This window comes from Squalius cephalus, assembly GCF_949319135.1.
Source record: "Squalius cephalus genome assembly, chromosome: 10".
Taxonomy (NCBI): Eukaryota; Metazoa; Chordata; class Actinopteri; order Cypriniformes; family Leuciscidae; genus Squalius; species Squalius cephalus.
Window position 1 is genome coordinate 25,451,850 of NC_137131.1, and position 15,362 is coordinate 25,467,211.

Below are 15,362 nucleotides of genomic sequence, written 5' to 3' on the forward strand. Positions count from 1 at the left end.
GTAAAGCTCCTTTGAAACAATCTGCATTGTTAAAAGCGCTATATAAATGAAGATGACTTGACTTGACTTGACTTATTTTGTAATACAACATCAGAATGTCCTGAAACTGTGCAGGTGACACGGTGAGAAGGTGTAATCTCCATCTGAGGTGAAATTGGGCTGTGTAAACTAGGATTTTTCTTTTAATGATTTTCTGAATGTATAGACACAACAGTATATTATTATTTTAGGGTAGATAGATAGATAGATAGATAGATAGATAAATAGACAGACAGATAAATAGACAGATAGATATTTAGATAGATAGATAGATAGATAGATAGATAGATAGATAGATAGACAGACAGACAGACAGACAGACAGACAGATAGACAAACAGATAAATAGACAGATAGACAGATAGATAGATAAATAGATAGACAGACAGACAGACAGACAGGCAGACAGATAGATAGATAGATAGATAGATAGATAGATAGATAGATAGATAATTATATACAGACAGACAGAAAGAAAGAATAAAGAATCGTTTTTTTTTCTCGTATAGTTTTTTTTTTTTTTTCTCATCAAAACCGATTATTTTCATCAGTGGTTGTATATCAAGCCGGGACACGTTTGTGTGAATTACGTTTTGTGATTTCACCAGAACGAATAGAGAGCATCCGCAACAGACTGAAGCGCGCGTCCGAGTGAAGACAGTGCGGTGTGCATGCCCCAAAAGGGGCGTGGTTTAGCGCATATAAGGAAGGGCTCGGGGGCTGCTACCCTGGTTTTCGTCGACTGAAGCAAAATGAGCTTGTGGCGCGAGCACGGCGGGTTACGCAATACTTGTTCCCTCTTCTAGAGAGAACCGAGGTTACATTAGGTAACCGAGTACGTTCTCTTACGAGAGGTTCTCTCGTATTGCATAAGTTGCTTACGCTACGGGAACCCCCTTGTCAACGCCGTGTGCGCCCAGCATCCACTGTATGAGTCCCAGGGAAAGCCCGGGGAACACGATAAGTGGGAAACAGGCGGCCAACAGAGTGGCTAGCACATGTACATAAGCACACAGTAGGGGGTGCAGAACGGCCCAGCCAGTCTGTACTGAAACTGACACAACCCTTATAGTGCAGCTCAACCAGGAGAGCTAAATCGAGTAGAAGTAGCCCGTGCACGATAATTCTGGGCAGGGCATACACACGACTTAGACTGATAAAAGTTTAGCCTGCAGGGCGGGAACTTCCAGGTTGTAAAACCTAACGAATATAGAGGGGGAGGCCCAGCCTGCCGCCGTACAAATGTCATGAATAGAAATCCCGCTGGATCAAGCCCACGATGAGGCCATGCCTCTAGTGGAGTGAGCTCTGATGCCCAAAGGGCACTGCAGGTTTTTAGACGCGTACGCTGCCGCAATAGCATCCACTATCCATCTGGACAGACTGTGTTTCGAGGCGGCGAGACCCTTAAACGAAACGAAAAGCTGCTCTGAGCGCCTGACAGCGGCGGAGCTCGTGATGTAATTTCTCAGTGCTCTGACAGGGCAGAGGAGGTTATTATCGACCTCGCTGCCGGATGCCGGCAAGGCTGAAAGAGAAATGACCGGCGCTCTGAAAGGAGTGCCAATCACTTTGGGGACATATCCGTGCCTCGGTTTGAGAATGACTTTAGAGTCATTAGGTCCGAACTCGAGACACGCGGCGTTAACAGATAACACGTGTAAGTCACCCACACGTTTGATTGATGACAGGGCTATCAGAAAAACGGTTTTGAGCGTGAGGTATTTCAGATCCACAGTTTCTATAGGTTCGAAGGGATGAGCTTTCAGGGCCTCCAGGACCAGAGAAAGATCCCAAATAGGAACCGACGGGGGCCGTGGGGGATTCATCCTCCTGGCTCCTCTGAGGAAGTGGATGATGAACTCGTTCCTTCCTAACGCGCGGCCATGCGTCGAGTCAGCGAACGCTGAAATGACCGAAACATACACTTTGAGCGTGGAGGGGGACCTGCCCATGTCCAGCAGCTCTTGAAGGAAGCAAAGCACCCACGAGACCCCACACGTTTGTGGGTCTAAATTTTTGATGGTGCACCATTTATTAAACACAGACCATTTGGACGCGTAGAGCCGTCTCGTAGAGGGGGCTCTAGACTGCGTGATCGTGTTCACAACCCCTTTTGGCAGGTCAACGGGTATCCGTTGAGTATCCATGCATGCAGAGACCAGCGCTCTGGATGAGGATGCCAGATCGAGCCGCGGGCTTGAGAGAGGAGGTCTCTCCTCACCGGTATCGGCCATGGGGCTGAGTCTGCCAGCCGCATTAACTCCGGAAACCACGTCTGGTTCTCCCAGTGCGGGGCTATGAGGAGCACCGAGTGGCGCGTTTCCCTGATTCTCCCGATGACCAGTGAACAGTGAGAATGAGATGAACAGTGAGATGAACAGTGAGATCGGGGGGAAAGCGTACAGCGGGCCGCTGGGCCAGGCTTGGGCCAGCGCATCCTCGCTCTTTGAAAAGAACCTTGGGCAGTGAGCGTTGTCTTTTGACGCAAAGAGGTCGACTTTCGCTTTGCCGAAAAGGCGCCACAGTAACTGGACTGTCTTGGGATGCAAAGACCATTCCCCCAGGGGAACATTGTCTCTGGACAGTCTGTCTGGACCATCGTTCAGGTGACCAGGCACGTGTGCGGCTCTCAGCGAGCGCAGTGAGTGCTGAGCCCAAACGAGGAGGCGTTTCGCCAGGGCGCAGAGAATTTTGGATCTGACACCGCCCTGACGGTTCACGTAGGACACCACTGACGTATTGTCCGTGCGGACTAGTACATGGTGATCCCGCAGGTATGGGAGGAAGTGCTTCAACGCATTCTCGACCGCCAGCATCTCTAGACAGTTTATGTGAAGGCGCTTCTCCCGGCCTGACCAGAGGCCATAGACCGGTCTGCCCTCGAAGAGAGCCCCCCAACCTAGGTTGGAGGCGTCTGTCGAGACAACTTTCCGGTGCGAGACAACTCCCATTGTCACTCCCGTATGGTACCACTCGGCTGCCAGCCAGGGCTGCAGGGCTGAAACGCAGCCCTGATTCACGCTGATTCACGAGCTGCCGGCAGTCCAGGCTCGGTGAGGCACTCGCGCTTTCAGCCAGTGTTGTAGCAGACGCATGCGCAGTAAGCCCAGCTGGAGCACAGCTGCAGCTGAGGCCATGTGGCCCAACATTTTCTAAAACGTTCTCAGTGGAACCCGACTGCCCGTCTGGAAAGACGCGGCGAGATGTCGAATGTGGCGCGCGCGCTGCGTTGACAGTCTGGCCGTCATAGCCACCGAATCCAGTTCTATTCCCAGAAAAGAAATTGACTGACGGGGCAGTAATGAGCTCTTGGTCCAGTTGACCGAGAGACCCAGGCTTTCCAGATGGCTGAGAAGCGCTGTTCTGTGAGACATAAGCTCTGTCTCTGACTGCGCTAGTATCAGCCAGTCGTCCAGATAGTTCAAGATCCGCATACCCTGTCTTCTCAGGGGAGCGAGGGCCGCGTCCATGCACTTCGTAAATGTACGGGGTGCTAAAGACAGGCCGAACGGCAGGACGGTGTATTGATATACCTGACCGTCGAAGGCGAATCTCAAGAATGGCCTGTGACGGGGTATAATCTGAATCTGAAAACATTCTCTGTCTTTCAGATCGAGAGAAATAAACCAGTCCCACGGGCGAATTTGCGCGAGGATTTGTCTGGTTGTGATCATTTTGAACGGTCGTCTCATGAGAGCTTTGTTCAAATATCTCAGATCTAAGATAGGTCTGAGAGCTCCGTCCTTCTTGGGCACGAGGAAATAACGGCTGTAAAAGCCCGTCTCGCTCAGAGAAGGATGCACCTGTTCTATCGCCCCCTTGCACAGCAGCTTTGCTATTTCTGCTTGAAGTAGGTGAGCTACTTCTGTATTCACTCTCGTCTCGGTCCGTGTTCGAAAGCACGGGGGACGGCGAGCGAACTGTAGCGAATAGCCCTGCTTTATAGTATTCAGCACCCATTCTGACACGCCCGGGATCGCTTCCCATGCTTTCGCACGCATAGCTAGGGGTCGAATGGTCTCTGGGTTCAGATCGCCGCGCTGTGCGGGATAGGGAACCTGTATCAGAGGTGATGGGGCGGCGCGCGAGCCGCCGATGCTCGAATACGGAGGCTCGCTGATAGCGGTGACTGGCTGGGCAGCACTTAATGGCTCGGTCGCTGTGGACGGAGAACATTTTGTGGCGAGAAACCCGTGACGCGAAAGCGCCGTCAGGGGTAGCGTGTTTATTAGTAAGTGCACGCGCTCGTGAACGGGCACAGGGCTTACGTTCGCAACACGGCCAGTGTTTGGGAGTTTTAGAGGACCAGAAGCCCGGAACAACCGTGTGACAAAGCGGGCAGTGGGTAGATGTGGGCACGGGATCGTGGGCACATTTCCTACTCTTAACACTCGAGCGGCGCGTGCCCGCTTTATGAGAGTGAGCTCTGTGAGAGACACCAGGGAGATCGTGCTTGTGTGTAGGGGTGAACACTGGGACGTGGGCACATTTTCTACACTCATAACACCATCGGCGTGAGCCGGATAACCAGACATTATACTCTTTCTGAGATTTCTCTGGGTCACCGTAAAAACGGCGTTTGTGTGCAGGCAAGTGAGTTGTGCAACTGACTCGTTGGCTGCGGTGTACGCTACTGCAGTATCCTTTTCTAAGGGGACTGACAGAGCTGGGCGTTTTGATGGCGGTCCGGCCGCGGCGGGACTCGACCATCTTTTCCTCCTTGCGGCTGCTAGGAGGACTTCGCGGGCTCGGGCTTCAGCGCGATCTTGGGCCGGGGTCCCCGGGGGGGAGGCGGTCTGTGACGGCTGGTCGAGCGCGATCTAGGGCGGCCGCCCTGTCGTCGCTGCGAAGAGCGCTGTGACGAGCTACGTGCAGGAGGCTGAGCTTGAGAGCGGCCTGCAGCTGAGCTCGAGCGGCGGGGCAGGAAGAGATTCATGGCCTGCGATGCCTTCTGTACCTCCGAGAAGTGATACACAATCCCGCTTACCGCTGGGCCGAAGAGGCCGGTGGGGGAGAGTGGGGCATTGAGGAACACGGAGCGCTCAGATTCACCCATGTCGGCGAGTGTCAGCCAAAGATGTCTTTCGGTGACGGTGAGCGCAGCCATGGATCTTCCAATGGCTTGGGCCGCGAACTTTGTAGCGCGAAGAGAGAGGTCCGTCACGCTGCGTAAATCCGTCAAGACAGTCTGGTCTGGGCCTTTCTCGTCCATTTCGAGGAGGAGATTGGCTTGAAGGATCTGGAGAAATGTCATCGAGTGCAGGGCGGAAGCAGCCTGGCCGACGGCAGCAAGAGCTCGGTGTGGAGCTCAGGCAGGAAGGGTGCTGACCTAGAGGCAGGTGCTTGGCGGTGGCTAGGCGGAAAACACCCGTCAAGTCTGTTAGGCGCGGGCGCCTTTGGTGGGGACCACTCGAGGCCTAGTTGGTCGACAGCCTTAGTAAGGAGGCGGAGAAGTTCCGTGTCAACGTTGCCGCAGGCCCAGCCAGACTCCTGGGTCGAAGAGGAGGTGGAGCGGTGTGATCCGGACCACTCTTCGCTGTCCGAGACCAGGAGAGAGCAGCTGTCACCGATGGCGGTCTCGTCCGCTTCATCCCCTGAGGCGACAGCAGTGCGGGCGGGGGCCGGCCGCTGCTCGTCGGGAAAGGGGGTGGAGAAGGAAGGGTTCTGGCGAGCACTTGGCTACTGCATCGGGTTCCGGTGGCCTCTGGGAGCGACGCTTCTTGCGCGGTCCAGCGGAGGCAGGCGGAGAGACAGCGTCAGCGTCGAACAAGGCGAGTCGAGCCCGCAGGGTTGACATCGGTAGTTCTTTGCAGAATTCACAGCCCCCCGAAGAGAGAGCGAGGGCTGCGTGGTCTCGTCCCAGGCAGAGAGCGCAGATCACATGGCGGTCCCTGTCGCTGAGCGGGGCTCGGCAAGAGCCACAGGAAATGCAAGGCATTTTGCAACAAATGCCTTGCGCTCTTTTAGAGAAGTGTGTCGCGGCGGCGAGCACACAAAAAAGGATACTGTCGCCGGATAGCGAAGCAGGCACAGATGGCTGAAGGCAGTGAAGATGACCGGCTTCCTCAGGCTCTATCCACGGCGGCTTCTCTGGGAGTCCAGCGATGCGGAGAGCTTCGCTGAAGAGTCGAAAATCGGGGTAGCAGCCCCCGAGCCCTTCCTTATATGCGCTAAACCACGGCCCTTTTGGCGGGCTGTGACGCGTGAGGTGCCCTCATTGGGCGTGACGCAGTGCTTTAAGTGGGCCGGTACGCGCCGGTACTCAGTACCGCCACTTCCAAATATAGCTCTTGAGCGTACCGCCACCTCTCCGTGCGCCCAGAACGTGCTTTTAGCGTACCAGTACGCTCATTTGCACATCTGTTTTAATCCTTTGGCTGCGCTGCCGCTTTTCAGAGCGCCCTTCACAATGCACCAGGCACGGCGCCAGGATTCCAGTTTTGGATGGGCCAGACCAACTGTGGGTGGGCCTTAAATTAAAAACGTTATCCAATCACTGTTTAACCTAATAAAAATTACTGACTAAAATACTGTTATATTATCTGTGCGTACACATAATATAGATTTTAATAGCTTGATGCTCTTTAAATATTTTGTAAAGCGCATGCATCACTTTTGCCGCTGTCAGTGTCAACAACTCAACGTGGTCCGGAGAGGGTGTGTGAAACGCGCAACCATAGCTCGATTTATTATTTTTTATAAGGTCGTCTGTTGACTGCTGTATATAAAACCCCTTCAATATAGTTGTTGTTACCTCAGGGGAGGAGAGGAGTCAGCAAAAAAAAATTAAAAAATAAATAATAGAGTACCGGCACCTCTTTTGGGCCACTTAAAGCACTGGCGTGACGTCACGCCAGGCTCAGTGGTAGGCTGCTGCAGTTGCCGCAGGGTAGAGGGCTGCATTGGGATTGAGTCCCGCCGGGTCCCAACGCAAATCTCGCGGGAGCGGGCAGTTTGAACTTTGCTGCGGGCGGGAATGGGAGGCTAAAAAAAAACACTGCGGGATCGGGAGGTAGCCTAGCGACATGATGGAGATGTCAAAAATGGCAGTTTTCCACTACACAGTACCAGCTCGCCTAGGCTCGGATCGACTCGACTCGCCTCGCCTTTGTTTGGTTTTCCACTGTGTAAAAGTTGTAACTGTATCTGCTTCCAGGTACTTTTTTTTCGTACGACCTCCGGCGAGGTTCAAAACGAGCTGAGGCGATACTAAAATGTGACGTGAAAACACGGCAGACTGCTGATCAGAGAGAATCATCACTATTCACTGCGTCATCATTGCACGCGCCAGACGGAGTATCCTGAATAAAAAACAGCAAAAACAAAAACAAAACCATCCAAAAACAGCATACACTCGATTTCCTCCATTGTCCTGTGTGTATGTGTCCAGAATACATGCCGGCCAGGGAAACGAAACAAACAACCCCATGAATCTCTTTAATAATAGCAATACAAATACATGTTTTTTCCTGCGGGACGGGAGAAGACACAAAATCAATGCATCTCTATTATTGTGTGGGAATAAATTCTCAGAGTTTTGCGGGTGCGGGCGGGAGTGGACATACATATTGCGGGAGCGGGCGGGAGTGCAACACATACGTTGCGGGAGCGGGCGGTAATGGTCAGAAATTTGGCGGGCGCGGGCGGGAGCGGGATGAAGAAAACAGTCCCGCGCAGGGCTCTACCGCAGGGCAGCCAATGAGCACGCTAGATAGCCTGCTCTAGGTCTGCATGCTGCTGCATTGCGTTGACAGGATTATAAAAATTAAGGATAATTTTTTGGCTTCATATCTCGAGAAAAGATGACTTTACCCGTAGCGTAAGCAACTTATGCAATACGACAGAACCTCTCGTAAGAGAACACTGTATCCGCGCCAGAGTCCTGCACTGGTCTGATTTTGTAAATCCGCACCCGCCCGTACCCGCAGTGTTTCAAACCGCATCCGACCCGTTATCCGTCAACAGCACTAATTAAAATCCGCACCCGACCCGACCCGCTTAAAATAGAACCGACATCCGACCCGAACCCGAAATAAAATCAGTTTAGCCAATCACATTATAGACACAATTACAAAAATGTTTATTGCCAGGTCATACAGAAGTTATAACGACAAGAATTAACACAAGGACAACTTCAGCCGAAGCTGTCAAAAGGCCGGTAACTTACAAGAAGAAAACTGAGCAGCCTACAACAGACGCGGCTACAACACTATCTGGCACGCAATATCGTTTAGCCTACATCTGACAATTTTGCGTTCAAACACGCCCTGCACACCACACATACTTAACAGTGTTAAATATGAAAAATACTGTTCGATAGAACTGCTTGCTTTGTTAACCTACCACAGTTATCTGCGTGCTTCCTCGGCGATGAAGTTCCACGGCTATCCAACACGAAACTGCATGCAGCAAAGCCTTTCACAATATTGTTTTCTTCAGATAACTCCTAATTTCTCCCACACACTGGACTTGACTTTTGATGACGTATTGTCGACAACTTTACAATCTCCACTAGCTATTCTTTTCTTCAACTCCTCAGCATCTATCTCGACGACTGCAAGCAGATCGCACGCGCGGTTATGAGGATTTTCTTTTTTTAAACTGAAAGTAGCCTAGGTAACGTTATAGATCCTGGGAGGGCGTGGCGCGTGGGCACAAATAAACTGATGTGTATTTCAAATTATTTTATCAACTTGAAATACAGGAATATTTTTGTAGATGTGTTCCTAAAAATATGCATATATTTTTTATACGTTTTACGTTTGCATGTGAGTGTTTTAAACCCTGTTTAGACCCGTGTTTCCCCCGTGTCCGACCCGACCCACACCCGTATCCGACACAGTTGGATATTTTTCACCCGTTTGAGCAAAATTTGCGGGTCACCCGTCGGGTAAACCCGTGCAGGACTCTAATCCGCGCCACTGATCGCAGCGGCAACGAGCACTTTGATCGTTTGATTTAAAAAACACATTTCAGCGCTAGATCGTCTCTTATTTAAAAAACGAACGAAATGAATGCTCTGCCAGTTAACTGGAGATTTTTTATTTATTTGTAGAATTGGTACATTCGTGCCGCGAGATGTTTTAAAAAGTGGTGGGGACAATATCGACCCTGGCAAAAAGTGATGCGGACATGTCCCACCTGCAAATTACGCCACACAGCCAGTTGACGGTATTTTGTGCGAGACTTCCGGTCAGGCACTTCCGGTCACTGGCGAGTTAACTCATTTTTCACCGTAGCGGTTTAAAACAAGTCGTAACAATTAACTCATCGTTATGGCTTCAAGGAAGACCGGGATTGTTTGTGCAGTTAGGCCGGCGACACACTGGCTGCGTGGCGTGAGCGTGGCGTGTCAGCTGCATGGCGTTTTCTATGTCTTTGCACACCAGAAACGTGTGGTGCTGCTGCTGCTGCTAGGTGACATATGATAAGCCTCATTGGTGATATATTTGACATATGGGGAAGAGAGTTGTGGAAGCTAGGCCTATACTTCATGTTAAACATAAATATAGCAGCAAAGACAATGTCGGCAGTATTGACACACAATAGGCTACAGAATATTTAATTCTGTATTGACAGGTGCAATATTTGAAAATCGATATTATTATTTTTTTTATTACATTTATATCTGCATTTATGTCAAAACCTAGAGACTTTCAAACATCAAAATGTTATTTATTAATAGTATTCGTGTCAAAATGACATATAAACATCTTTTCCTATTCTATTTTGACTGGAAACGCGTTCCAACACACTTGCGTGTCGCGTGAAAAATAGGCGTTGGTTCTATTTGTAGCATGCACGCCGCACGCGTTTTCCGTGCGGCTCCAGATGCGGGTCACGCAGGCAGTGTGCAAGCACTGGTACAAAAGAAAGATTTACTCGGAGGAGTGTTTTAATCATCGAACGCGTACGAGAGCTGAATGTTGATTAGTTGACTTTACTCGCAAATCGCGTGGAAACCCGTTGCCCTATACCACTTTATTTTTTACACAAGCTGAAACTAAACATGTTGAGTTGTATTAACATGTAACCCTAACTTTTTACACAAGCTGAAACTAAACATGTTGAGTTGTATTAACATATAATCTTAAGTGGGTGCAGTAGACAAATCAAGTTTACATCAGTAGTCTGTACTGAAAATCATTAGTTCACATTCTAAAAATGTTTTGAGTATAGGTGTACTATTAGGTACCCAGCATGCATTGCAACATGAAGCTTTTCATTTGAGTGTCACCATTGTTGAGATTCATATGCTGATTGTTGATGTCTATGTGTGACAATATAACATGGCATTTAAAAAAAAAATCTGCATAATGTTTTTACAATTGTTCAAACTATAACAATGCTGTTGGATTTCCTGCTGTAAAAAATCAGAGGACTTTCATATCAATCATGTGGAAAGACCCAGACAATAAGAGATTAAACTCTAGATGAAATGAGGTGCTACTGACTTACAATCTTTATTGATGACAACATCAATATGCAGTCATAGTCACTGGATCACTTTACTCTTGGCTTTTTTGCTATAACAATTGTGCCTTTTAAACACACAGGTAAAGCAGCCAGAGAAAAACAAATGTTCAAATGTCATGGGCAAGAGCCCAACTAAAGCCAACACTTATCACCATTATGGTGACTACAAATTAAAAAATAATTCATCAACATCTAAACCTCTGTTAATTCTCAATACCGCCTGCTGCCGAGGCCTGTGCTCGTCCCGCCAGGTGTAGAGCCCCTTGGATGCACATTAGACGCGGGTCTTTTCACGTGACCAGGCAGGTTTTTTAATTAGCCCCCTCCCCTTCCTTATGAAACTAAACATACAAAGTTATCTCTGCTAAACCTGATTAGTGCAATGAATCTTTCAGCTAAATAGTACAAACAACTAATGTTGTTTAGTAATGATAGCAGGTTTTTACTAAACATAAAAGAATAAGTAATGATCACTCGTAAGTTTAATTAGAAACAAAATCTGGGTTTACAGTGTAGATGCATGAGTGTTTCAACCAGGTCCGGTACCCAAACTGGTTGAGGCGGGGCTTTAGTTCTTTGTTGTATTCATCTGTTACTGCATGTGTAACATTTTTCTGTCAACTCTGCATAATCCTTTTGCGATCGATATCGTTAGCCCAGGGAAGCCAGGAAACGGAAGTGCCGCACAAAAAACGGAAATTGGACCCATATTTACTTCCGCGTTCGAAAATAAGGCGAATAGATCAGTGAGCTTGGCCCTTTTTAAGGCCCATTCCTTGGTTCCCTATATGAGGCTCGTCACTGGTCTGGCCTCTATTAGGACTCATAACTTTACTCTTCTATCCGGTTGGTCACCACCAGAGGTCACCCACTCACAGCATGGACTCTTGCACTTCACTACAATCCCCATCATTCATTGCATTGACAACACACACAGCTGATTCCACTAATCACGCTCACACCTGATAACTAGGTCACACTCTTTATAAGCCTTGGACTCTCTCTCCCTGGTGCCAAGTATTGTACTGCGTTTAGCACTCCCCTAGTGTTAGCTTCTCTACGGAGCCCATCCAGTGATCTTAGTCTTGCCTTGTCTTTTGTGTTTTCCTGTCTTCTGATTCCCCGTTACAACATACTTTTACATACCGGTAAATGTTGTGTTAGCACGCTATCGTGACATGATATCATTTATACATTAAATGAAATAAATATAAAAGAGTTTATTTCTAAAGAAACTTACCAGGAATTATGAATAATGCCTCTAATCTTCAATCGTTCTCGTGCTGCTCTGGTCAACTGTATTTCAAATCTAAGAAGCCTGCGCAATCCCATAATGCCACACCACAGTAAGTTATTGTGAATATGCATAAGCTACAGTAACAACACATCCTTCTTGTAAATGAATTACAGATGACATGGAAATATACTGTTAACAACTGTAAAACGTAATTTGACCCATAATGCATTGCGGACTACAGCTACATCTTGTAAAATGTTAAAACAGTAATATTCTGTAAAAAATACAGCAATTTGTTAAAGTACAGCAAAAAAATAGGCCCATAACCAGCAGTATTTTTAACCGTGGCCAAAAAGGTATTTGTTTTAGGGTGTATTCACACCAGGAAAGTCCGATAGTTCACTTGCTTTGGTCTGGACCAAAAACAATGTTGATTTTTGTTTTTTGTTTTGTTTGTTTGGTACGGTTCGCTTTCACACTGCTCTTTTTGCAAGTGAACCAAAATTTGTAAACAAAACCACACGTGTGCTAAGGTCGTCCATTCACTGGACAGGAATTCTCAAGCAGGGAAAAGCAGGAAGTGCAAAAACAGGCTCAGCATGGAGATATTTCGTAATGCAATATTTGTTCTTTTACTGATTTGGTGTTATTCTCTACAAGCGCAATATGAAGAAACTAATGAACATCATATGATACAATGCCGTCTATACGATGTTGTAATTAGGAGTTTTAACTATCGTTACATTAGGCTATATGATTGCGCTCCTATTCATGCAAATGCTTTTAAACCATTTAAGGCGATAACTTAAGACAAAAGAGAACGTTATGTCTGTGAATGTCCTGATGCACACACGACGCGCAGAAAGACGCGCAACAGTATAGTGCACAGACAGCGCGCTGGAGAGCAATTGGGTCTGTTCATGTTCACACTGTAAACGAACCGTACCGAGACCACCTCTTCATCTGGGTCTCGGTTCGGTTGTTTGGTCCGCACCTGAGTGCGATTGCTGTATTCACACCTGCCCAAAAGATCCGCACCAAGGGGGGAAACGAACTTGAGTTCGATTCAATCGAACCAAACAAGGCTGGTGTGAATACAGCCTTAGTTTAATCTGACCAATCCAGTAGGCTACCTTTTGAAGTTCCAGTCGTGTCTGACAACTGAATGCTGGAGTTTGTTTTTGGATGAGAGAGGAGGATTTTTCTTGAAACCCTCCCAAACAACATGTGGTGATGGTGTTGTCTGATCTTTTTTTTTTTTTTTAGGCTTTCTGACCCCAAGACTCAACTAATCTCTGCAATTCTTCATCTGTGATCCTTGGAGAGTCTTTGGCCACTCAAAATATCCTCCTCACCATGCATTAAGACAATATAGACAGACATCCTCTTCCAGGCAGATCTCTGTAACATCTTTAGTTGATTGGAACTTCTTAATTATTGCCCTGATGGTGTAAATGGGAATTTTCAATTATTTAGCTTTTCTTACAGCCACTTTCTATTTTGTGAAGCTCAACAATCTTTTGCTGCACATCAGATATTCTTTTGGTTTTTACTCATTGTGATGGATGATTAAGGGAATTTGGCTTTTTTGTTTCCTCATATTTATACTCTTTTGAAACAAGAAGTCATAGCTAGACAATTTCATGTTCCTAGTCACCCTGGTGTGCTAAAAAAATAATATCAATGGAAATATACTTAATATAATATAATGGAGATATTTTACTCATAAAACATTCTAGGGGTGCCAATAATTTTGGCCAACGTGTTTTGAAGAAAAACATTTATTTTATAAAATGATTTCCCCCTGCACTGTCAATTCTTTTAATTCAATGAAAGGTTAGATTTTTGCGATTCTTTTTTTTAATGAAAGATCAAAAGGATAAACAATGCAGATTTATTTTTACAGCCATCTTTGATATTGTTAAAAATATTTACCAGGGGTGCCAATAGTTCTGACCACAACTGTATATCTTCACATATATAAATGTACTCAGTTACTAGCATAACATCAGTTCTCTCTAGAGAGGGAACGAGTATTACATAAGTTGCTTACGCTACGGGAAAACTCCTCGAGATATTGAAGCCAAAAAATTATCCTTCATTTTGTATTTATTGTCAACGCGTTGCAGCAGCTAGCAGACCTAGAGCGGGCTAACTAGCGCGCTCATTGGCTGCTCCGCGGCAACTGCAGCAGCCTACCACTGAGCCCTGCGTAACGTCACGCCAATGGGAGCACTTCGCGCCCCCACGCGTCATAGCCCGCCAGAATGGGCATGGCTTTAGCGTCTAAAAGACGGGCTCGGGAGCTGCTTACCTGGTTTTCATCGACTGAAGCGAGACCAGCTCGAGGCGCAAGCACGGCAGGTTACCGAGAGAGAACCGAGGTTACGCTAGTAACCGAGTACCTTCTCTTACGAGAGGTTCTCTCATATTGCGTAAGTTGCTTACGCTTCGGGAACCCCTTGTCAATGCCGTGCACGCCAAGCATCCACCACATATAATCCCAGGGGCACACCCGGGGAACACATATTAGTGGGAATAAGACGGCCAACCTGAGTGGGCCAGTACATGTACATAAGCACACAGTATCATGTGGCAGGGAATACAGAGCGGCACAGCCGGCAGCTGAACCAGGGGAGCTAGGATTAATGTGAGAGTAGCCTGCGCGCAAACGAATCTGAGCAGAACATACTCGTAACTTAGACTGACAAAAGTCTAGCCTGCAGGACAGGAACTTCTAGGTTATAAAACCTAACAAATGTAGAGGGGGAGGCCCAGCCTGCCGCCATACAAATGTCGTGAATAGAAATCCCGCTGGACCAAGCCCACGAGGAGGCCATGCCTCTAGTGGAATGAGCCCTGACGCCCAAGGGGCACTGCAGGTCTTTAGAGGCATATGCTGCCGCAATAGCGTCCACAATCCACCTGGACAGACTCTGTTTCGAGGTGGCGAGGCCCTTGGCGCGCCCACCAAACGAAATGAAGAGCTGCTTCGTGCGCCTGAAGGCGGCGGAGCGCGTGACGTAAACCCTTAACGCCCTAACAGGGCAAAGGAGGTTAACATCGACTTCGCTACCGGATCCCGGTAGGGCCGATAATGTAATAACCTGCACTCTGAAGGGAGTGTCAAGCACTTTGGGGACATAACCATGTCTCGGTTCGAGGATGACTTTAGAGTCATTAGGTCCAAACTCGAGACACGCGGTGTTAACAGATAATGCGTGTAAGTCACCCACACGCTTGACTGATGACAGGGCTGTCAGAAAAGCGGTTTTGAGCGAAAGGTATCTCAGATCTACGGTCTGTAAAGGTTCAAAGGGATGTGCTTTCATGGCCTCCAGGACCGTAGAAAGATTCCAAATAGGAACTGACGGGGGTCGCGGGGGATTCATCCTCCTAGCTCCTCTAAGGAAGCGGATGACGTATGCCACCACTGACATGTTGTCTGTGCGAACCAGCACATGGTGGACCCACAGGCAAAGGAGGAAGTGCCTCAGCGCCCTCTCGACCGCTATCATCTCCAGACAGTTTATGTGAAGGCCCTTTTCCTGGTCTGACTACTGGCCAAAGACCGGCCTGCCCTCGAAGAGGGTGCCTCAACCTAGGTT